Below are 23,752 nucleotides of genomic sequence, written 5' to 3' on the forward strand. Positions count from 1 at the left end.
CGCTGAGATGCTAGGGTGGCAAGAGCCATGCAGGTTGTGTGTGTAGACAGGCAGAAAATAGAGCATGGGCTAAGAAGAAGCTTAGTAAGCATGGTAAGGCTGTGAGGCCATGATCACAAGAGACACACAGGAAAAACACAGTATCAATTTAAAGTAAATGGCCAGTGGGAGCAAAATAGTAGGGGATTCTTTAAAGAAATGGGATACTGAGGATATTTGAGCAATTGCATGCAGCTGGGGGCATGCAGCGAAGGGCTAATACCCACGCAGGGAGGCCAAGACATGGCCCCTTCCACCATCTTGGTTAAGGGCAAGACCTTCCCTCGGGCATGCAGGAGGAGGCCGGTGTCGGGGACTTCCGCCCCAGCCCAAGATGTCTGCCACGCCCCGCCTTCCGGCTCAGCCCGTGTGCGCGGGGCGGAGAGGGGGGGAGATGGCGGCGGCCCGCCCTTGGCAAGGGTCGTGCAGGCGGCCGGGCTTCGGAGGGGGGGTGTGCGTGCCCCCGAGCGGCCGGCCTGCCGGCGGTCGGAGCCGGAACGTGTGTTTCCAAACCAAGGAAGAGCTGCTTTGGGAGAAGGCTGTGCGAGGGTACCGCGGTGCGGTGCTGGTAACGGCTGCCTTCAGGTAATAAAACACACCCACTGTGGCCCCGTGTCCCTAGCAGAGGTCTGGGGGTTCTGGCAAAGCCTCTCAGAAACCCCCTTGGGAATGATGTATGCTGTCAGCTCTCTGTGAGCTTACTCTGCTCTTAAAAGAGCATTAAAAGAAAGAAATGACTACTGTTCTTCCATATATCGTTATATAAATCCGATACAGAAACAAGCCGCCTTCTAGGCTATCAGTTTCTGTAGAGGCATAGAGCTGCTGTTCACCTGTGGGTGAGATGCCAGTTTAACTACAAATGCCACGTTTGGCCAGCAGTATGGAGAACTGTTATGGCTTATCAGTTCTGCTGGCATTTGTGGATCACAGCTGATGTGTAATGGTCCTGTGCCTTCATGAAGTCTTCGTAATGTGTGTTTTCACTCTGAGGTCACCTGGAAAGGGATGGGATCCTCCAAATCTTGTAAAATGGGGGGTCCTGGTGGAGGAGGGAGGCACAGGTTACTTGTAGCACCCCAGGGAACAATTCAGCCTCTTAGGCATTGCTAGAGGCAGTACTCAATTGGGTGGTCATGGCAAGCCCCCTGATCAGGTCTCCAGCATCAGAGCACCTTTGAGTCAGGTGCAGCACACCTTGACTGTAGCCCAGATGAGTAGATAAGGGGAACTGGAGGTTGGGGGAGGAATTTTGGCAAAGTAAAGGGACAGAGGAAGAGTAGGAAGTGGCAGAGAAGTTCCTTGTAAGAAGCCTTGCCAAGAAAAATGGGTTCTGTTTGATCCGTTAAGCGTGAGGCTTAGGTCCCTTGAGAGCCAAAGAGGCATTGTACGCTTGTCAGGCACAGTTCCTGCAGCTCATGGGACTTGAGCAGCGTGATAGAATGGGCAGCCTCAGCTGAGGTTCCCCCATTTGGGAAGGTTCCCAGATTTGGGAAGGACTGCATCATTCAGGGGAGTATGCAAGAGTCTTATTTACTTGAAGCCTGTGACTTACAGCCTTATGGTCAGGCTGTTAAGTAATCAGCTGACAGCTGTGGCCGAGAGCAGCTCATTAGTCTACACCTGGTGGGAATGTGACAAATATATCAATATATCAAATATATCAATAAATAGATCTCACAGTGGCTTATCACTGTTTTGTTAATTAAATGCATTACATTGGGTGTATATGCATTATTATTTCAGGATAATACTGAATTTAGGGCTCACTGAGCAAGACTTCACACAGAGGACTTGCTGCTTATACTCCAAGGAGCTTGCTGGCTGCTCATGAGGCTTTTTTTTTTCATGCTTTAGACATTGTGGTTTGAGACTTGATTCTTCTATTTAGGGGAAAAAAAAAAGAATCATACTGACAGGTATTATTTGGATATCTCTGAGACAGAGTGAGGAGAGGATCTTGGTTTATATAGTTTGACTGTGTGGCTTTTATTTTGTTTGGTAACTTTCAGGATTTCCACTGAACTAGCAAGTCAGGCTGGCTAACTTTAGCCCTTGTTCTTTAATTATCAACATCCTTTCCTATTTGTCTTTATAGGATTTTGTGTGCTAGTTGGGGGAAGGAGTTAAGTCCTTCGCTGTTCCTCCTTTTCCCCACGATGGAGTCTTTTCTGACCAAAGAACACTTCACTGAATGCTTCTGTAGAGTTCGTCTGATTCCAGAAACCACAGCACATGATGGCAAAAATATTGTGCAGGTTTGAATAATATCAAGTGTTCAATTAAATCAAGTGAAACCAGACATTTCAATTCCAAAAAAGTTGTGAAAAACAATTTGTCATTCATTACTAAAATGCTAGGGTTGTGAAATCCTGAAAGTCATTAAAAATTTTTAAGTTTTTAAAATGTTATTTTTGTGGCTTATTCTATAACTGAAATGTATTTGTGTTCCTCAATGTGTCTTTTAAATAAGATGTCTGTTACGAATTAGTGGTGTTTACAAGCTCTTGTCTGATGTGGTGGTGTGGTAGTCTCAGTGCAGCATGTAAATATGCAGCTAATATGACAAGTATTGAACATTGTGATCCATAACAGATACACTGGATAAATGTGAATCCTCTCTTTAAAGAGAACATGGTGAACTTGCCTACAATGTCCTTGTTGTATTGACATCTATCTGAATCTTTTTTCATTCGCTCCCTCTTTCTCTTTCATGTGTGAATTGTTGTTTTTTGATGGTTTTCCTTTAGTTTTTTTCTTTTCTTGAAGAACAGTGTCTCCCCTAAATGACCTTCAGGGACCAGAGTTAACTTTCCTCTTACTTTTCTGTTTGTGATGAGGATCAGTTTAAGCTTTGTCTCTTAACCTGCTGCTAAAGCCTGTCTCCTAACCTGCTTGGCTCCTCCTAGTGGCAGTATGAGTGCCTGAGAGCACACTGGCCTGCAGCAGTTGCTGTTGATGAGCTGAGAAGCAGGCAGGTGAGCTGAATTGATGTCTATTTTCCTGCCCCTGCACTGCCTCCCAGGGTGTGCGGCCTGTGCAGGGAAGTGGGGTCAGGGAAGAGATCTGGGTTAACAAGCACTCTTTGGTTGAGTTATCTTTCTTGAATTAAATATTCTGCTGTAAGAATGTGCTTAAAAACAGAGAACAGTTGTTTGTTTTTTTTAAATACCGATTGCAATAAATATTTCTGTGAAGGTTTGTAACTCAGTTAAGTCAAGATTTTTGTACTGAAGTACATACAGAAGCCTTAACTGGTAGGTTTTATGGACTTGATTTGCTCTTAAAGTACATTCATCATGACTCCTGGTTTCATTAGTGATTAAGTTTAAAAGATAAATCTTCCATTTCTTAAGCTCCCTACACTCTTTGTATAAGTTCATAGAACAGACCAAGACTGACAGCGTCTACTAGTATTTATTGATTGAGAGCACTATTTAGTACTGTTACTGTTAAGTTATTCTGGTTGCAAACATTGTTTCGCAGCTTCTGTGTTCCTAAGTATTTGCAATGTAGTACAAGAACAGCTTAATACAATATCATGTCTTTTGACATTTTTAACTAAAAAAGCATATATCGTACTGCCTCAAAAGACATAGTTGCACGTGATCCTGAAATACCGACAATTCTTGTAAATCTAACATCTGTGTCTAAAGAGTTGTATAAACAACATTCTCATTTTGGAATTTAAGACTTTTGTCCCAGTTAATGTTTTAGTAGTGTGGGGGATTGTTCTGGTTGTTCAACCTCATTTTCTTTTTTCCTATATATGCTTCTCTCCTTTTAATGAACCTTTTGAGAATGTGAGGAGGATGCTAAGTGAAAGGACTTAGTTTTCTTTCTAATTCTCTTTCTAATTCTCACTGCTTTTATTCAGTGTTCTATTTTGCTCGTTTTAGGTGCCTTTACCTTGTATAGAAAATGTAACATTGATCCATAGAAGATTGACAAGGTGTTAGCAGTTCTTCATCCAGTGCAAGGAAGACGGGATGTAGTGGACTCTGCACTTGAATCATTAAAAAGGTATGCTGAATCCTTCTAAAGCTGTTATGTGTCAAGACACTGAGTGTCTTTTTTTCCTCTTAGTTTGTGGTAGGAGGTTTCTTGTTTTGTTTCCTGTACCACCATCTCTAACAGTCAAAACCTTTGCTTGTTTAGGTACAGTTAGTAAATTCCAGTTTTACTTTTGATTATGGAAAATTGTTCTGTAATTAAACCATACATCTGTCCATTGCTTCAGGGGCCTGCTCAATGAGGTTGGATTTATCTGATAACAAAATGTGGTAGGAACCACCTGCTGCATATTGCATTCCCTATGTTGTTCCACTGCATCCATGTTACATAAAGCATTGTCACTTTTTAAAGTGTTGAACCACATTCCCAAACGATGTCTTTGGGATCCCAGTACTCACCACATTAGTAATAATTGCCTCTGTGTTCACAGAATCACAAAATGGATTGGAAGGGACCTCTGAAGATCATGTAGTCCACACCCCCATACTGAGCAGGGTCACCTAGAGCACATTGCACAGGATGGCATCCAGGTGGGTTTTGAATATCTCCAGAGAAGGAGACTCCACAGCCTTGCTAGGCAATCTGTGCCAGTGCTCTGTCTCTCTCATGGTAAAGAAGTGAAGTGTTCTTTGTATACTACTTACGGTCATGTATCTGCTATATTAGTGTCCAGCTGGGAGATTTTTGTAGTTTGCCATGCTCTTCTATTTCCTGGAAACAACTCTCTGACAGGATAGACAACTGAAGAAATAATCTATCTGCTAAATTGAGGAATGCTACTCTGAAAGTTGGATTTATTAAATCTAGTCACATTTTTCTAGGACAGGATAAATTTCTCTCTTGGATGTACTTCACATTCCGAATCTGGAGTAAGTATCTTAGACTTCGTTTTTTTTAGATGGCTGCAGTGTAGCATGCCTGAAGTGCTTAATGCTTGTTGGAAAGCTGTCTGATGTGCACTTGTATTGTAAGAATGTGACTTAAGCAGAGGCTTAAAACCTTTATTGTAAAAAATCTGGGAAACTTAAAATGCCTAACATGTTCTAGTATGACTTGAGGCTTTTCTGAGAGGGGTCTTGATAGTGAAAGCCAAGGAGACAATGTTTTGGGTTGTGTTTTCTTTTTTTTTAAAAAAAAAAAAGTACCTCACTGAGACTTTCAGGGCATTTGAGTAATTCCTCGAAGAGATAACCTTTAAAGCTAATTTAACTCAGGTTGCTGACAAGATGACTACTCTGAACTTGCATAATCTCTCTTTCTCCAAGTGAAGTATCATCCCTTTTCATCTTCTCAGAATGGACTGCTAATTCATTTATGTTGGCTCTTTGTCCCTAAGCGAAACACAGCTCTTGTAATACAGGAACCTCTTTTAATGAACACTACTGTGATAATTTTATTTTTGTTTTGTTTTCCCTGTTCTCATGGATTGAATTTCTTCCTGCCACACTTTTCCTTGGCACTGTATTGCAGACTTTAAACAAGCAGGTAGTATACTGTTTCTTGGATCTAGGTAACTCCCTGAAAGTATTGTTGCACTATATGAGAGGACTTTTTGCTTGTTTGGCATAGCTTTTCTGCTGCTTGTGATATTTTGAGGAAGCACTGCAACTGTTTTGAGAGATTGGGTATTATGATGAAAAGTGTTCACTGTACGTGACTCTTACTAAACCAGAGCCCTGGTCTTCACTATCATCTCTTTCCAGAGACTGCACATGGTATAATAATATGTATTAGACAAGGTCTGTGGAGGGAGGTAATCTTCTTTTATTAGACTGGCTTATAATGGGATAGGGTGCCAGGCAAGCTTTAGGTCACACAGTGACCTCAAGAGCTTATGTGCCTAGATGCACATCAGGTCTTTTTTCCAGCTATATCAGTTAGTCTAATAAAAGGTATTACATCTCCATAGAAACATTGCCTGACTCACAGTCCTAGTGGTACAAGGCTGCAACAACATGGCAACTGTAATCAAAGCTGACCAACCTGTTATTGTGTGTACTGTTTGCAGTTCCCTTCCTCTTGTTTGTCATTTGCACTTTTTTCAGTTCTAGGGTTTTTATATTCAAGATGCGATGAAGTCTACTTTAATCAATGTGATCTTTTCATTAAGTCAATTTGACTGCATTGAAATGGGGACTCTCACTTTGGAATACCTCTGCTATGTTTCATCATCGCTTTGGTGGATGTTTTAATAAATGAGACCCAGGTTAGTAACTCTGGGAGCCTAAAGGTCACTCATGCTTTATGTATAAGCATGTATAATTTATCAGTATACTTGTCACACTTGTTTTGCTTTGCTTTAACTTACTTGTGTTCACAAGCAGCAGAATGCTTCATGGGATCACCTTTATTGTTGCCCTTCGTTTACTAAGTGAGGGATACTAGAAACTTGTTCATGATGGCTATTTTATGCAGGATGTATTTCCTGCTTGAGATATGTAACTAAGAGCAGCTTAACTGGTACGGTGTTAAGATGTGTCAATAATGATCCCTTAGCTTTCGGTGTTCTGTCTCTCTAGATGTTTTCTGCTTCATGAAGAAAAATATATTTTCCTCAGAAGTGAAGTTTTAAATTATCATTTTGAGGACCTCAGTATTACTTACAAAACACTTTTTTCTGTCAACGTTGGGCTGTTCTAAGAGCTACTGAAATATTACCTTTTAAGCTGTCAGGGGGAAAAAAAAACTTTGGAAGGAAGTTCTTGATACTGAACAGAAGCAAATGAGGCATCAGCAGGTCTGAGGCAGTGATTAACTGGAGCTGCTGAGCAATGCTAGAGGAAAACTTTAATTTAAAATGGTGTGATTATGACCAACTTCTTTGACACTGGTATCAGCTTGCAGTTGTGAACTGTATGGTCTTATAAGAAATATTCTGGCTTAAATGAATGAGAATATCAATTCTTGTATGAAATTCCTTGCTTATACCCTTAATGTCTTTGCTCTTCCCATAAATGAGTGTGTGCATCTTGTATCAATATGATATCTGTCTAGGCAGCTAAAACGATCAAGAAGTTGAAGCCAGCAGGGCTTGTTTGCCATGGGTGTTTGCCATGATGGTTTTTGTACTGTTATTCCCTACAGTACATCTGTTCCATTAGCAATAGAAAGTTTTGTGCTGGCGATGTAATGGCTAATGGCTTTCCAGTACGTAACTTGATTTTTATATTGACTGTGATCTAATTAGTGAGAAATGGCTGAGAAAAATGCTGCTGCTTTTAAGAACAGAAAACATAGCCATAGTGTCCCAAAATGTGTAGATTCTCCCAAGCTTTGTGCACTTACTGTTTCCTAACAAAAGATACAAGCATTACCCAAGTGTTCTAATGATTGTCTGAAGAAATAGTCAGATTTCTGTATGCTTGCAATATTACTGAAGTTACTAAAGTGACTAATAGAAGATTGGGGAGAGTATTTTAAATTCCTTTAGCTGTGGCCTTCAAATTGTTGTTCTGTATTACTTATGTATCACTTCTTATGATACATCAAAAATACATTCTGGTCAGACTTGGTAGATTATTCTTACCTTCACTGGACATCAGTACTCTTACTCTTCTTCTGCTTAGTAACGTTTTCAAGGTAATTTTTGTTTTTGAAAGCTAGAACATCTTTAATCTTATGAAAGAAGAATTTAACACAGTTGGTGCCACATCAGGGTTCTGAGATTTTGTTATATAATTTCTGAGATTTTTGTTCTATAATTACTGACAATAACTCTGGCATGTTGCTGGTCTTGATTGTGAAATGAGATATAGGAAGGATCATGGATGCACACAATAGTTTAGGATGGAAGGGACCTTAAAGACCACCCAGTTCCAACCCCTTGCCATGGGCAGGGACACCTCCCACCAGACCAGGTTGCCCAAAACCCCATCCAGCCTGGCCTTGAACACCTCCAGGGATGGGGCATCCACAGCTTCTCTGAGCAACCTATGCCAAGGCCTTACCACCCTCTGAGTGAAGAATTTCTTCCTAATATCTAATCTAAATCTCACCTCTTTTAGTTTAAAGCCATTCCCCCGTGTCCTATCCCTACACTCCCTGACAAAGAGTCCCTCCCCAGCTTTCCTGTAGGCCCCCTTTAGGCACTGTAAGGCCTCTATAAGGTCTCTCTGGGAGCAGAAACTCCTGTTACTTCTATTTTCACTTCTAATCAAGAGAATGTTGTTCACCAGTACTGGAATATGCTTTTTTTAATCTTTAAACATCTGATGTTTTATTTTTAGTTTGGACCAGTCCCCTGAACTAACTATTTGGGTTTGGGCAAAATGGGTATCACAGAGGGGAAATATAAATAAAATGAATGAAATGAGTATGATAGCTATAAACTTAAAATTCTGCCAATGCAAGTAAATAACATATACTCTCTAATGAACTCTAGGTATGTGTACCAAGAAAGGGAAGAAGATAATAAAATTAGGAGTTCTGCTGTGAAAATCCTTGCACTCAAAGGAAAAGGAGGTTGCTATTATTTTTTCTTTTAATACAAAGATGGGTAGATGCTGATCTCTTCTTGTGTGCATGTGCTGTAGTTCAATGGTGTTTTTTTACCATCAGAAGGTAAAGGCGGATGTTAGTAAGCCAAAATATCAATTGATCAGTAGAAAAATGAAGTTGCTACAAGTTAAGTAGCTGTGGTTCTTCTAAAGCTGATATTTCTCTTATTTTTGAATATTAAGACTTATGTCACTCCTTGCAATGCTTTGTTACCTGACTTGTGAGAAAAGCTAGCATTGTAGTTGCTTTCAATGATCTCCTAGGCCCCAGATAGCCTAGGAGAGAGACTGCAGTCAACAGTATGCTCAAGAGCTACTTGCAGTGAGCCAGGGTAAACCATTAACTTTTACTCATAGCTCTTCTCTAGAGCAACTGGTGTAGTTCAGCACATACTCTGTCTTGGTTGGAGCTGCAATCAGTCTACACTTGAAATCATAGCTTATGTAAGATGTTATGTAGCATGATAATGAGCACAGTAGTTAATTAGTTGGTACTGCTCAGCACTTCCCAAGGGGACTCTTTCTCTATGCGCTTAGATTTTTCATTTTCCCTTGAGCTCTCATTCTCACTAGTTTTTACCTTGGTAATCATCACCACTTGTCATGGTCTTAAAACAGTACTGCTGTAGATAATGAAACTCCTAGTGTGTTTGTTTTTCTTATTACCAATGTGAGATGTCAATCTTATATACAAACAGCAAGGAATGTATGCAGCTGACAAGTCTGTCATAACTTCTGGGACTTTCACCGTAAGAGTGCTCTTGCCCTGTTGTGCATAGTACCAAGTTGCAGTTTTGAGGTATTCTTAAAATTTAAAAATAATAATCGATTACATGTATCGTATCTGTCATGTTCTGTTGTATTTTTCTGGGTCAAATAAACTGAAAAAAAATGTGTTCATGGCATGCTCAAATTGTCATGTTTGACAGTAACTGTTACTATGTACATATGGTCACTTTTAGTTGATGTTCCTAAGAAATCTGTTTATTTTTAAGCATTCAAGTTAATATCACAAGAAACAATTTTTATTTTTATTTTTTACAGTGAGAACAATCAATCAGAGGAGTGACTTCCCCAGGGATGTGATAGAATCCCCATCACCAGAGGCTTTCAAGACAAGACTGGACAGGGTGCAGGATAATATCATCTAAGTTCCCATTTAGCCTGAAAGGTTGGTCTAAATGATCATTCGAGGTCCATTCTGATCTGGACTATTTTATGGCTATAATCATTCAGCATTGAAATGGCATTTCTTGAGACAAAGAACTTCGAAGTACTAGAAAAATATTTTAGTAGTCACACTACACTATTAGCACAGTGATGTCAACACGTAGAGATTGTGGAGTTAGCTTTTTTTAGAGTTCTTTGGAGAATATTCACTTCCTGAAATACGAAGTTACATTAAGTATTTAATGCTACTATTTAATGCTTCATCTGACATATTGAGGAAGAATGCTGCATAACTTGAGTTTAATCTTTTGCGTAATAGTTGCATGGGGCAGTAATTTAGCAAGCAAGGATAGAGTATACTTAAAGGAAAACTTGATTTTGATGTTCTTGGGATTGCTACCTGGAATCATTCAGTTGTTTACTGAATTTTAAACTGTTAGATCTGTTTTCCGGATTAATTTGTATAGTTTTATATATTGAAAACTCATAGTACAATTAAAAAGTATTGATGGAAATGGAGTTCGGAGCTTTCAGTGAAAGGCTGATGAAAGGAGTTTCTGAGGGGCTATAGAAGAATAGTGTGCCTTGGTATAGGAGTAGAAAAATAACTTGGTAGCCTTGTAGCTCTAGTCATCAGAGGACCACATTCCTTTCAGTGACAGAAATTAAGCTATTGTCTTCTGCTCAAGCTGTTGATAGTTTGCACACAAACATACCCATACCATTGCTAAACAGTTGAGGACAAAAAATGATTTAATTGTAGTGATTATAATCAAAAAGTCAAAATATATTTTCTTTTGAATTGGAATTCTCATAAATCCCATGTATTGAATTTCTCAGTCTGAAAATATAGTATTTGGAGGCCTGTTCCTATTAATGCTAATTGTTTTTGATGTTGACCGACAAGTTTTTATCAATGACTGAAGTACAAAATCCTCATGTACTGTGTAATATTTACATTGAGAGCAAGCAAACTACAGATCCATCCATTATGTTGTCATGTTAACAACGTAGAAGCAAGGGCATGTTAGAGCTTATTCCTTATTGCCATTAAGTATCCTTATTTCCCTGATTGTGCCTGTAGCAGTCTCCTCCTCACATTATTTGAATAACTGAAAATAACTTGGATATTTCTTGTGTAATAAATCAAATATTGAACAAGTTGCGGAGTTGCTTTGTGTTTTGTTTTCCAGACTTTGAAATAATCACTGTGGTGGGACAGGAAGCAGAAACAAACATGAAACTGGAGGCAGGGACCTTGATCATCGAAGACTTTGAGCAGACCCATTTCAGACATGGGAAAGGATTGCTGAAGAGTAAGAACAGTGGGTTCAACTTTATGGGGAGAACAGTACCAGAACTCTTAGATCTGTCTAAGCAAGGAAAGACTGATGATCTGTGGGAGTTGAGCATTGTTGGTATCTGTAACAAGACACCTTTGCTGCAAGCAAATTAAACTAATATCCTTCATTTTTACCTGTTTGCTTTCTCTCTTGACTGAAGTTGTTCTGGTTCATGGCAGTTGGTTCAGCATGTTCTAGCTCATGGTCATAACTAGTTTGTAGTAGCTGTTTTTGAACTAAAAAACATGTGGGTAGGAGTATGTGTTCAGAAGGGTTAAGTAGATAATCTGTGTGTTTGAATGTGGTAAAACAGGGATGAGAAGTCTTGAAAAAGTGTCAAAGAGAAGGGCATCCATGCCCTTCCCTGTGTGGCCTACTCTGCTCTTGAGATAAGAAAACAAATAGAGCTTCTAGGAAAAAGGGATACATGAGAGGGCTGGGAAACAGTGCTCCTTTTTGAGGGGAATAAGGATGAGAAAAGGCATCCCTTTTTTTTCTATGGAGACTTCTTCCTTATGGACCAGGGTGTTCTTTTTGTTTGGTAAGTTAGGAGCTGAGAAGTGAGGTGGTAGGTGGCTCAGCACCATTCCTGCCTGACACTTCCCTTCTCAGAAGGAAGGGGGAAGAAAATGTTTGGGGGGGGGGGGGAGGGAAGAAGCTCAAAGGTTAAGATAAGGACAGGGAGATCACTCACCAGTTACTGTCACAGGCTAAACAGAACTAGCATAAGGGAGATGAATGTAATTTATTGCCTATCACTAGCAGACTAGAGCAGTGAGAGTTAAAGCAAACTAAAAATGCATTTGCCCTACCATCCACCCTGGAGCTGACTCTGATCATCAGGTGGAGCTGGCTCTGATCTGACATGGGGCAGCTGCTGGGTTCTGCTCACAGAGGACACCCCTACAGCCCCCACCCTGCTACCAAAACTTTGCCACATAAACCCAGTACAAACAGTGAGAGACACATTTTACTTTTTGCTTTTGAATGTGAATGGAGTTCTGCCATGTGTAAAAGCAAAGGCTTCAGAGCTTGGGTTCAGTGTTAGTCTGAGGTGGAAATGTTCTTCCTGTTTCAGCACCTTTTCTGGCTAGAGGGAAAATGCTAATTCTTAGTGCAGCTCCTCTGTTGCATTAGGAAAAAGTATTTCATGGCTAGCTATGTTTTTAAAGGGGAATTTAAGTAGTGTATAGCATATGGGTGTACCAGAATGAACGTACTTTGTGGACTCTGAAACTTCCGTTTGAGATGCTTATGAAATTTATCTTCTGGAACAAAAACAGCCACACAGTCGTCATTTGCTGCTTTGAATCAATTTCCAAACAGTCCATTAGAATTTGAGACCTGTCAGGTAAAATTTAACCGATCTAAACCACAGGTCTTTCTGTTTTAAATTTACCTTTCCACAATATAAGTCACAAATGAAAACATCCTTAAGAATGTATTTGCTGATGTCGGGTCACCTCACAGGCTAAGCTGCAGAATGGTGATTTACTGAAGCTTTTTAGTATGGATTAAATCCATTGCATTTTCTTCCCTGTTTTCTGTTGGGCTGGAGTGAGAGCTGTTGAGCAAATATGTCCTGTTTTTATTCTGTGCTTCAGCTACTTTGCTACAAAGGAGAAGTCTAAACTCTTTGTTTTGACACCAACAGGGAAAAACTGTGGAAAACGTAGTTCTTACCTTCACATATGTACTTCTGTAACTGGAGCTGGTTACCCTAATAATGAGTGAGCACTTCAGCGAGGCTGAGACTGAGAAGTTTGCTGTTAGTCCTGAAGATTTCAGACTGTGAGCAATTACGTGATTGTAAAATCTCTGCTGCAGGTATGGAAGCTACCACCATTTCATAAACTGGAAGTGAAAATTAGAACAGGTTAAGATTTGCCCAAGGGTGTGGTGTCATTAAATGAGTCCTTCACCCAGTGCTGTGTTACTGTCTACTCTGTGGCAGTTCGAAGTGTTTTCTTTTGCCAAAAAGATTTACTTCCTCTAAGTTACTTTAGCCTTCTCCCTGGTCAGATTGTTAATTGACACATTCTAAGAAATAATCCAGTTGTGATTGCTATCTTCAGTTTGAAAGCATGAAAAAAATTGTTTGAATATTCACTGTGTGCACGCAGGCTGTTCTCTTACACCAATGTTGTTTGTAGTTTCTAAAATGTCGAAGTTACATGAGCATTACCTGAGTTGAAATTACTTTTTGTGATAGGATTTCACTTACAAGAAAATACTTGAAGAGCTCCCTTTCTTTGGCTGCTTTTCTCACACTGCTTGAAAGAGAATGTATTAACACTACTATGCAGATGCACAGAGGTTAAAACAGAACTTACTGAATAGGAAGATACTATTGTGGTGCAAGACAAGTCAGTCTTAAGTCGTGGTCTGTGTACAAGCCAAAATTTGTTTTACCAGTGGTATTTCAACTGTCTTCTGGCATGGCTAGTAACTTTGGTCACAAGGAAAACTCTTTAACTACGTATATGTTATCCTAAGGTTTGTGTAAAATGAAAGAAGCTAAATTGTTAGCTATAAACAAACACGAGTTTTTATGGTGATGAATAGGACTGTCAGAGGTGGCTGACTTAAGTCCCCTTTTTTTAGTAGGTCTGAACTTCTGCCATTGTTAGCTTTCTTTTATTGGAATATTTCTAAATAATACTATTAGCTGTTGTACAGCATATGGTGTGTTAATGCTTTCTTTTTATTTTTAGTTTGCCAGAACTATGCGTTCCTCCCTACAGCATGAGCTGGTTTTCCTTGTTCACATTCCTTGCAGTCCATCTGCCTATAAATGTTTTCAGGAGTACGTAGAATGATGATGCTACGATACTGATGTGTTAAGTCATTAGCAATAAAAATCAAACAAATTTTGTGGTGTTTTTAGCCCAAAATCAAGTAACTTCCAGTTTTTAGCTAAAATCTTAATGGAAGCTTTTAAGCTAAAGTGAGCATTTGTTGTATACATTGAAAGCATTTCTAAGAGCAAATCTGATTATTGTTTTTTTTTTTACTGTAGTATGGCCTAATGTTTTGTGGAGAGAAAATATCAAAAGATTTTTTGAGATTGCAGGTAGTGCAAAAGAAGTCCTCTCCAATTTAGGGAGAATCTGAGTTTGTGTTTTGTTTTGTTTTTACAAGTCACTGTGAAATGACGGAGCCTAAAACATGATGTATGCCTGTTTTAACTTACTAGCTGAAATGTGTCTATATTCTGAGAGGTAGGTGAATTTCATCATATAATCCTAGTCCAAAGTGAAGCTATTATTTCGGGAGGTGGTGGAATAAAGCAGTCTGTGTTCAGGAAGCAGCAGAGGCTGTGACCTTTTTCTTGCTTTACCTCAGTGGTTACTAATCTAAAAATATTAACAAATGCAGAGGTATCTAGTTCTGTCTATATTCATCATTGGTGAAGCCACACCTGGAGAATTGTGTCCAGATCTGGGCCCCCCAGTCCATGAGAGATGTGGACATAATGGATAGAGTCCAGTGTAGGGCCACCAAGATAATGAAGGGCCTGGATCACCTCTCCTATGAGAAGAGGCTGTGAGAGCTGGGACTGTTCAGCCTGGAGAAGGGGAGGCTCAGGGAGGAACTTACCAATGTCTATAAATACCTCAAGGGAGGGTGGAAAGAGGACAGAGCCATGCTATTTTCAGTGGTGCCCAGTGCCAGGACAAGAGGCAACTGGCACAAACTGGAACACACGAGGTTCCAGCTGAACATCAGGAAGCACTTCTTTGCTGCGTGAGTGACAGAGCACTGGCACAGGCTGTCCAGAGAGGTTGTGGAGCCTCCATCCTTTGGAAGTCTTCAGAAGTTGGCAGGACATGATCCTGGGCAACCTCCTCCTGGTGGCCCTGCTTGAGTAAAGCTGGGGAGGGGGTGCAGAACAGATGACCTCTAGAGTCTGTGGTGTAGATACTTGTACCTAACTGATCCTTCATTCATATATGCAGCAACAATTTATTTCTTAGAAAAAAAGCTTTTCTGTTGTCAGTATGTGGCATGCTTCATTTAATAATACTGTTGTTAACTTGGCAAACAACACTTACTTATACATATAATTAAAAAAAATCTTGTGTAAACAATTGGCTCATAGTGATATCTCTGTAGTCTTTACCAGTTCCAGATTACTGTCTAAATAGTACACCAGCATACACCTATAATCTTCGCTGTAGCAATACTTTTGTAGTTAATCTCTGCATTTTCCAAGGCAGCGTTTTTCCCAGGGTAGAAAAGGTTTTACAATTAGAATTCTGTGCTGCATTTGTCAGTATAGACAGCTTTAAACTTGTAAATGGGCATTTTGTTCTCATCAACAGCTGCTCAAGGATGAGCAGAAACTACCTTATCACTAACAAACCTAGATGCCATCAAGAAAGAAGAAATAGGCAGGACCAGTGATGCTTCTAAATGGATCTGGATCACCATGGCAAGTGTTAGTCAGAACCCTTCAATGGTCAAATGAGTATTTTATATGGATTTAGATCTTCTTTGGTAGAATGCTCGGGAAAGTAAGTCTTAAATATCTGTGAATAACATGTTGTTCTGGCATATCCATATTGAAGTTTGGTTAATCCACCATTTTTTTGTAAAAGCATGTCTTACTCCCTTTTATACACATTTCCTCTGTAATGCAGCCTCTTCTTCAAACCCTTGTGGTACTCAATAAATATAGCACTGCCAAGCTTATGTGAGTTATCTCAAATCGCCATTTCAAAGGTTAAGGTCTGATTAAAATCCCACGGGTTCTATGCTTTAGGGAGCAGGGTGACTCAAAATGCCTGTGTCAAATGTCTTTAACCTCTCCAGCTGTCCTGTTAGTGACCATGAGTCACAAGCTGGAGTTCTACCACTATCAGTCACTAAATCTGGAAGGTTCAACTGTTAGGGTAACTGATTTAGCAACTTAGGGGTAGGATGTGGACTGGTGCGTTACTGAGGTGACAGCAGCCTTTCCGCAATACTGCCTCATTTCTCAGAGAAGGGAGTCTCTTTGTCCTTCTGTTTTTTCTCTACACAGACTGTGAAAACAATGTTTTCTGGGAGAACTGAGCTGGCTGTGGGCTGATAGCCTTTAAAAAAGGCATTCATGGGAATTTCTCAGGCTGATTCTCTGTGTGAACAGTTTGTACGCTTCCTATGCAAAAACAATAAATCAGCACCTTCCCCCAAATGCCAGAGCTTATAGCACCTGATACAGGAGGAGGGTAATTGGTCTGCAGTCCTCCTGAGTCTGCAAGACGGTAGGGGTGGCTGGTCCAGCCAGAAAGGTCAGATGTATAGTAAGTGAAATTGTTCCTGTTCTGTGAAGGGGTGGTGTTTATTTGATAGATGATCGCGGTGCCCACCTACAGAACAACTTAGCAGACTGTGCCAAATCTGCTGTAAAAGCTCTTGAGAACTCTCTTGCTTTGAAGGAGCTGATGGGACAGGCCCCCTTTCTGCCAGTTTTGCTTCCAAAACCAAACTACTATGAGATTACAGCCATTTGACCAGCTCTCTCTGGTTCAGGGCTGTTCTATAATGTTTGATATTGGAAAAGTGTTTTTTAATGTAACAGAACATGTCCTTACCAGGGACCTCATATTTGTCCTCGGATTTATGTTTGTGTTTTTTTTCCCATTGAACCTATGGTCAGCTTCTTGTTTCATCCCTTGTCAACCTTTCCAAGTTGTACTTGGACTTTTCTGTTTAAGACAGTTCCTGATCTCTGCTGGAACTGAACTAGATACTTCCAGATGTGTCGTAATGAAACATCTTTCCCTCAGGGAGATAAGACAGATTATCCTTTTGATTTAAAGAAATCTCCTTATGTTCTTCAGTGCTTCCACAGGTTTAGAGTGAAGCACAGCTCCACCTATAGATTATTAACATGGGTTTCACAACATGAAATGTTGGGGATGGGGAGGATCTTCTGGGTCATGTTTGGCCTGCTCCATTGAGACCTGGGGATCCTTACAGTTCAGTGGAGATGTATACAGTGTATATGTAAACTGCATTCGTGTGTTCAGTCGTGATGTTTCCACACCAGATGCCAGTTTTGGTACTGTTGTCCAGTAGATAAGTAGAACACCCCTTGTCATAATGAGTTAAAAAAAAATTCCTTGCAGAACTAGTACTCCTGTACAAACTGCAGTTAGAGCCTGTATGTCTCTCTTTTTTGTGGCCTTCCCTGCCTTTGAATGTTTGAAAGGAGAGCTCTGCACTTAGTGGTCACCTAGAGACAGCGTACACAACACAAGGGAGTGATTTTTCTCTTGAATTTCAAGCTATGACAACTTGGTTTAGCCATAGTTACAAACAGCTATTAAGTGTCAGGTTAGATTAACTTTTTTCTTTTCCCAGAGAAAATCCACAGATCTAACAGCAAGCTTTGATAAATTTAAAACAAAATATCAATAGACTTGACCTCTTGTGATTTTACATCCCTAGGCACAGGGGGAAAAAAAAGCATTTCTCTATTTCATTGCTGGTTACCTTGGCTGCATTTGAGAGCATTTGTGTTTTGGTTTGGTTTTAAGCATTGCGTAGTGTTAAAACTATTACACAAACAATATTTTCATTTTACTTCCACGCTAACTCCTACAGGCTTCGATAGAAATGCATACAAGAAGCAGGATTTAGTCCTAGCTTTACAACATGCTTAATTGTCCTTTTAAACGTACAACTCTTACAGTAGTAGCCACGAGGTTTTCAACTATTTTGGAAGATTTCTGAAGCTAGTAGGATTTGGAGTACTGCACTGAATAGTTGTGAAAAGAACTTGGTCCGTATAATCAAGTTACGAGGTCAGGGTGAGAATAAAATGAACTGCAATAAAAATGTACAGGTTCACTAACTAAGAAAGTGTATCTTGACAAACCAAGCTTTTGGAGAATGAAGGGAAGTTAGCAAGCTAAAAGAGTAGAAAATCTTGGAGTGTAAAGGTTCTCTAAAGAGTTGATTTATGGGATTGGGTGAATCTCTTAAACTAATCTCCTTTTCTGGCCTCAAAACAGATTCAACTTCACTGGAAATACTCGGAGGAGAAGCATCCCTCTCTTCACCCAATAGGCATGTAAGAAATTGAGTAAGGCAGCCCACCAGTGGCATTTTAAGATCAGGCATTTAAGATCATCTCTTGGTTGGGATGATGAAACTGCTTTTGCATCCGATTTATCTGAACTGGATTATAGAACTGATACAGGTTAAACATTTATTCCCTTCCCCAAGGTGTTTAAGGAATCGATTGTTTATATTTTATAATCCCGTTTGCCTTGATCTAATAGTTATTGCAGCATACTGCAGAAGATGGCACAGTGGAGATGGTGGAAGGGATTGAATAACATGACATTGTTGAAGGGATAGGGAGGACAAAATGCTTATCAGTCCTACAGTCTCTTGTGTCCAGCTGTTCAGTGTTCTCTCCATATATTTTTGAAGGAGCAGCATCTAGCTTGAGAGAACTAGAGGACAGCTGTTTCTGAACAGTAACATGGGGAAATGCTTTTTTTTCTTAAGGGTGGGGGGGAGATGATCGTGTTTATGGGCCTCTTTAGTAATATAGGTAGTAAATCTGCAAGTGGAATGTCCTTGTCATCTGTGTGTATGTGGCTTGTTTAAAAAAATACAGATTTTTCATTCATAATATTTGTCACAAATAGCAGAGCGCTACATTCTGAGTTCTGTTCCTCAGCACTGAGTAGGGAACCTTAATGATCAATAATGAAATTAATGAAATCTTGATCTGTTCTTTGTAAAGACCCTAAAGAAGGTGACTGGGATCTGATTGCATCTCCTGTCTAGAGGCAGGGAGAGGAGGAAGTGATTGTTGCTGAGACTCCATTAAAGTTTCAGGATAAGGCACCAAATGTGCAAACCACAGACAGCATCTGCCAGAACTGTGAAGTCCAGATGCTCTGTGTCTATTTAGTTCTTACATCTGCAAAATATAGAAAACTACCAGTTGCTGGCTTTGTCCTGTTTTTTAACATATAATCTCAACATAATAGCCAATCTGGGGACAAGAAGAAAACGCAGCCTAGCAAGAAAACACGTTGATAGCAAATTTAAAAATAACTTGATTACATTTTACTAACTAAACAAAGATGATGACAGCTGCAGTTGCAGCATAAACGGCGTTTCAGTTTCATATGAACAGTGGTGTGTGGTTGCTACAGCTGTAGTTTTAACCAAACTGGAAGGGAAATAGTAGAATCCTGTGGAAACTGCAGCAAGTCATTACTTTCTCTAGTGTCTCTCACAATACTAGTATTTGGGTCATGTTCTTGGACATCGAGTATTTTTTTTCCCTTAAAATTACAGGAACTTGAGCAATGAAAAACAGTGGATTAGACACAGATGCAGAAGATTACCGTTCTACCTGTTCAGATTCAGGTAAATCAGACTGAGATTAACCAGTTTGGTTTGTTATATTTTCAGTCTTGTGGGTTTCTCAGTTTAAACAGGCTGAAGAGGGTGGTTTAATAGCCATCAGCAGGGTGAGGTGGGAATGACGTGACAGACTCCACAATCACAGAGCAGGTGGGTGTTGTGCATTCAGATCATCTCTGAATGACCTTTAAGAGGTGGACTAATTTAATACATCTTATTCCTGAGAATAAACTTAATTTTATAACTTAATAAGAACACTTATTTTTACATGTCAAATACATGGCTAAAATTGCATGTTGATACTTTGTGAAGAGTTTCTATTCTGCTTTGTGCTTTTGGTAAGAGTAAACCAAATGGAAGGGATGTTCTTTAAAAGCTTCCAAAAGCTTCAATAAAGATTAATTTTGCAGAAAGCCCTGAAGATCAGATAATCTGGCCTGATACTGGAACTTGTTCTTACGATGGCTTAAGAACTGGCTTTAGGTTCATATTTTTGGTCTCATTTTTAAACTTCCTTCAATGGCTTCAAGCATTTTGAGACTGGATGTTGTTTTTTAAAGAAGCGGATTGCATTTAATTGGTCACTATCTAAGCTTGTTTAAAACATCTCTTCCCAGTGTGCAAAATTTCCTTGTAATAAAATCAAAATAGTCTTTTAAGGTGCACTGAGCGTTTTCATAGTGTTAGAAGATCTTGTCGAAGTGGGAAAGGCCTGAAACAAATATTCCTTTTACCTAAACAAATAAAAAATCAATATAATTCCTGTGCCATTTTTATAGCAAGATATCTTGAAGAGTTAGTAATAAACACAAATGTGAGTATGAAATTTCCTTTTAAAAAAAAGCCATCAATCATGAATGGAAATGGATTTCATACTTAAGTATCATAATTTAATTCTAAAACTTAGTCTTTATTTTATCATTGACCACTAGGTACCCTGTGTGCTGACAGTGCCATCTGCTTTTCTTACAGGTTGTGTGGAAAAGAGAAGGAAAATGAATAGGTTAGCTATCCAAAAAAATGAACTGAAAAACTGAACACTACTTGAATCAGATGCACAAGGACAGCATGAAACAGAGGATCTTCGTTTTAGAAGAATAACCTCTTCAGAAGCTCTCTGAAATTGTCTGTCTACTCTAACCAGTTGCATCATGAAGACACAAATTTCAAAGGCTGTCCCCAAGTTCAAGGAGGATTAACTAAAAGCAAGGCCTCATAGGGACACTTTTAAGGAGATGCTAATACATGCAGTGTTTGGACTCCCAGGAGAACACTCTTTAGTTACTTAAATGGCATAATACGTTGTTTTTTTTAAGGGGGAAGGCTTAGATCAAATTTTGGTTGTGAAGTGCTATGCACAGCATTTGATACTGCGGGCATTCTAAGACAGGTAACTTGTGCCCTTACGTATTTGTTCCAGTGGCAACATATGTGCATGCTCAGTGACTGCTTTTCTTTTGCCTTCACAGGGATCACTATAGGCAAACCAATAAAGATAACTGGATCTGAAACACACATAGTATGTCTGAGAGTGACAGGACCACTGTGTCTGTCTGTATTACCTTATCATTGCAACAACCTTCAAATGCTTTGTACTGCAGTCAGGATAAAGAGTGGTCATGAAAAGAAGAGAGCATTGCCTTGAAATCTGTCACCTTACTTTTGAGTCCCTTGTCATTTTCAGTTGCTTATTTTGCTTCATGCTGTTTGTCTTGAGGAAAATCTGTAGACTGGTATCCCTTGGGGAGTTGACTTAGGCTTTACTCAGTCTGGCGTAACAGGAATTTATACAGACTGCACTTCAGACTGAGAAGAGCCATAGCAACAGCCTGTGAGAAAAGCTTGGCTGTTGACCCTTGCTGTGTATTCCACTGTGGTGAAAGAAAAATCAGAATTGAGAGAAGATAGGTGAAGTTCGTAATGGAAAAGCCTTGTTACATAAGGGCTGTTCCCTGTGACATCTCTTTGTAAGTATGTCTGTAAGTACGCTATAGCACAGTCTCCATTTCAAATAACTTACCTTAAACCACATCAAAACAGGGCTATCTGTGGCCGAAGCTCATTTAAGGGAGAATGGGACTGCTATGTGGCTTGCGTGCTTCTCTGCCATGAGTGGAAGGGATCAGTGGTGTTGTGATTCTAAACATATGTGATGTCAAAGTAAACAGGTAACAATATGAATAGATGCTTAGCTTTGTTCCATTGGCTTCCTGCCCAGATTTGTGATGCTGCTACTTACATAGTCTCTCTGTGAAAGATGTAACAGAGGGGTCTGGAAAGTAGGTGTTCCCTGTTAGCAGTGTGCTCTCAGTCCCCAAAGCACAAGGTCTTAGGTTGGAACTTCCACATGTGGGGAGTCTAGGCCCTAGGGAGGGGACACAAGGTTGGGGAGGAATAGCAAAATATCCCGTCTTCTGGGGCCTGAGGGATAGGGGAAAAATTAAGGGATAATGGAGGAATTTTTTTCTGTACTCCCAAAATTTCACAATACCTGTAAAGTTTTACAGAGTTCCTATGTTTTTCTGGTGAAGGGAAGGTGGGAATAGTATTGTGAAAGACCTAATTAGCTTGAGCTGTCTCAGAATGGATAATAATTACCATATTTCTGCAAGATGAATGGAGGAAAAATTTATTTCAGGGTGGAAAAAGAAGATTGATAGCACTGCTCATGAAGATACTGGGAAGTAAAATAGCCATGGGTTAAGCTGGTGAGTTCTATGGTCACTGACTCGTAAGGTAACAGGAAGTTTCATGAACATAGGCAAGAAATTACCTTGTTTGGACCTTGTAAGACAACAAAAAACTAATTGAAGGGTTACTTGAGCGGTATGTTAAGTATTAAATTAATAACTTTTGAGTTCTTATGCCCTAAGGCCTCAGAAGAAAATTCCTCTATTTTTTTCCCCTAAACTGAGGTCCAGCAAGAAAAGTTTGACTTCCCTCAACCCTAAGAGGTTAGCAACCAAATTATATAAAAGTCTTTGTCACCAAGATGATGATGTAAACAGAAAACATAAGATGGAGAACAAAACTGTGTCCAGATCAAATCATAATTATATTCACTCTGCTTATCTGGCATTTCTAGCAAAATAAATGAAAGCTGGTAGGAATTTGCATGCATGTTAGTATAAAAAAAATTGCTCAGACAATTATAAATTTGTTTTTAATAGGTTTTAAGGCATTTTTAGCTTTTCAGGGATTGGTATTTGGAATAAGCCTTAAACTCAGTAGTTGTGACTTCTCTCAGTCATGACCTAGTGAACATGAGTGAATTAGTTTGTTAAAGGTTATTGTAGCCAGCTAATGCTATGAGAAAGGAGAAGTTAGGTGATATATAGTTTGAATATAAAATATTTAAATTCATCTTCCTGCAAGCTATCAAGCTAAAAGTTCTTAATGTGTTTTTCTTTTCTATCACATTGTGCTGTTCCCACTGCAGATTGAAGCAGACCAGGTTGACCTTGTTTTTTTTGAGACTTTGAGATTTGATTTGCAGTTTTATGGTACCTCTTAACAAACTGAAACATCAGTAACACTGTCAATGGCTGAGGATTTGTTGTGAAGACAGTAGCTTCAGTGCCGTAGAGGAGCTTCTTCATTGCAGACTTCACTGCAAATATTTTTTTATCAGAATGGAGTTTGGAAGGAAATTTACTGCATTTTTACCATTCCCTAGGCTATTTTCCTTCAACTATGCTTTTGATTTAAATCAATTTCTATTGAGAGGCTCTATAGTCAGTCAGTACATCTGAAGTTTAAATGCTTTACCTTGCAAGGAGGTCTCCTTTGGGAATGACAGACATCTTCGCTAGAGAGTTAGCTTGGGTCTGTTGTGCATATGCTTATTATGTTCTTTTTCTCATATCATCTATATAATAAATTAGCATGGTATGTATACTCGTTTTTCATCTAACTAGTTATTTTCTAACCATTCTACTAGACTACAGAGCTTTCTGAAGACTAAGGATTGGGTAAGAAGGGCATGTTCTCAGCACCTGTGACGGCCAGGTGACACCAGAAATGACTGCTTCAACTAGCTTTGGAGAGGTGGACAGTTTTCTATGTGAGTTACTGTGACTGGAAACTGAAAAATCAGCTTATTTATTTATTTATCCTTGCAGGCAGTAGGTAGAGGAAGCAGGCGGCTGCAGTTACACCGCCTACGTTTGGAGGTACTGTGCCAAAATGGCAGCCAAAGGCTGGGGCGAGGCGGCTGCACCTCCCCTGCCGCCGGGAGGGCCGGGACCGCCGCTTCGCCGGCTTCAACCGCGGGGTGCCCGGGCCGCAGTAGCTAGGGCCATCTTGAGGGGT

General features: G+C 39.7%; 1 long non-coding RNA gene across 3 annotated transcripts; it reads left to right on the forward strand.

The window, feature by feature from the left end:
* The first annotated feature begins 410 nt into the window (after positions 1-410).
* LOC121067992 lies at positions 411-23,538 on the forward strand. Of its 3 annotated transcripts, XR_005818546.1 has the most exons (12): positions 411-624; positions 2,138-2,297; positions 3,939-4,062; positions 4,484-4,583; positions 6,099-6,259; positions 8,435-8,514; positions 9,594-9,720; positions 10,913-11,035; positions 12,667-12,889; positions 19,373-19,444; positions 20,414-21,609; positions 23,382-23,538. It is a non-coding gene; the product is annotated as an uncharacterized LOC121067992 (long non-coding RNA). The 3 variants fall into 3 exon arrangements; XR_005818548.1 differs by lacking the exons at positions 2,138-2,297; positions 6,099-6,259; positions 8,435-8,514 and adding an exon at positions 4,875-4,922 and having other exon boundaries at positions 423-624; positions 23,382-23,537; XR_005818547.1 differs by lacking the exons at positions 2,138-2,297; positions 6,099-6,259; positions 8,435-8,514 and having other exon boundaries at positions 423-624; positions 23,382-23,535.
* Positions 23,539-23,752: the final 214 nt, after the last annotated feature.

This window comes from Cygnus olor, chromosome 3 (assembly GCF_009769625.2).
Source record: "Cygnus olor isolate bCygOlo1 chromosome 3, bCygOlo1.pri.v2, whole genome shotgun sequence".
Taxonomy (NCBI): Eukaryota; Metazoa; Chordata; class Aves; order Anseriformes; family Anatidae; genus Cygnus; species Cygnus olor.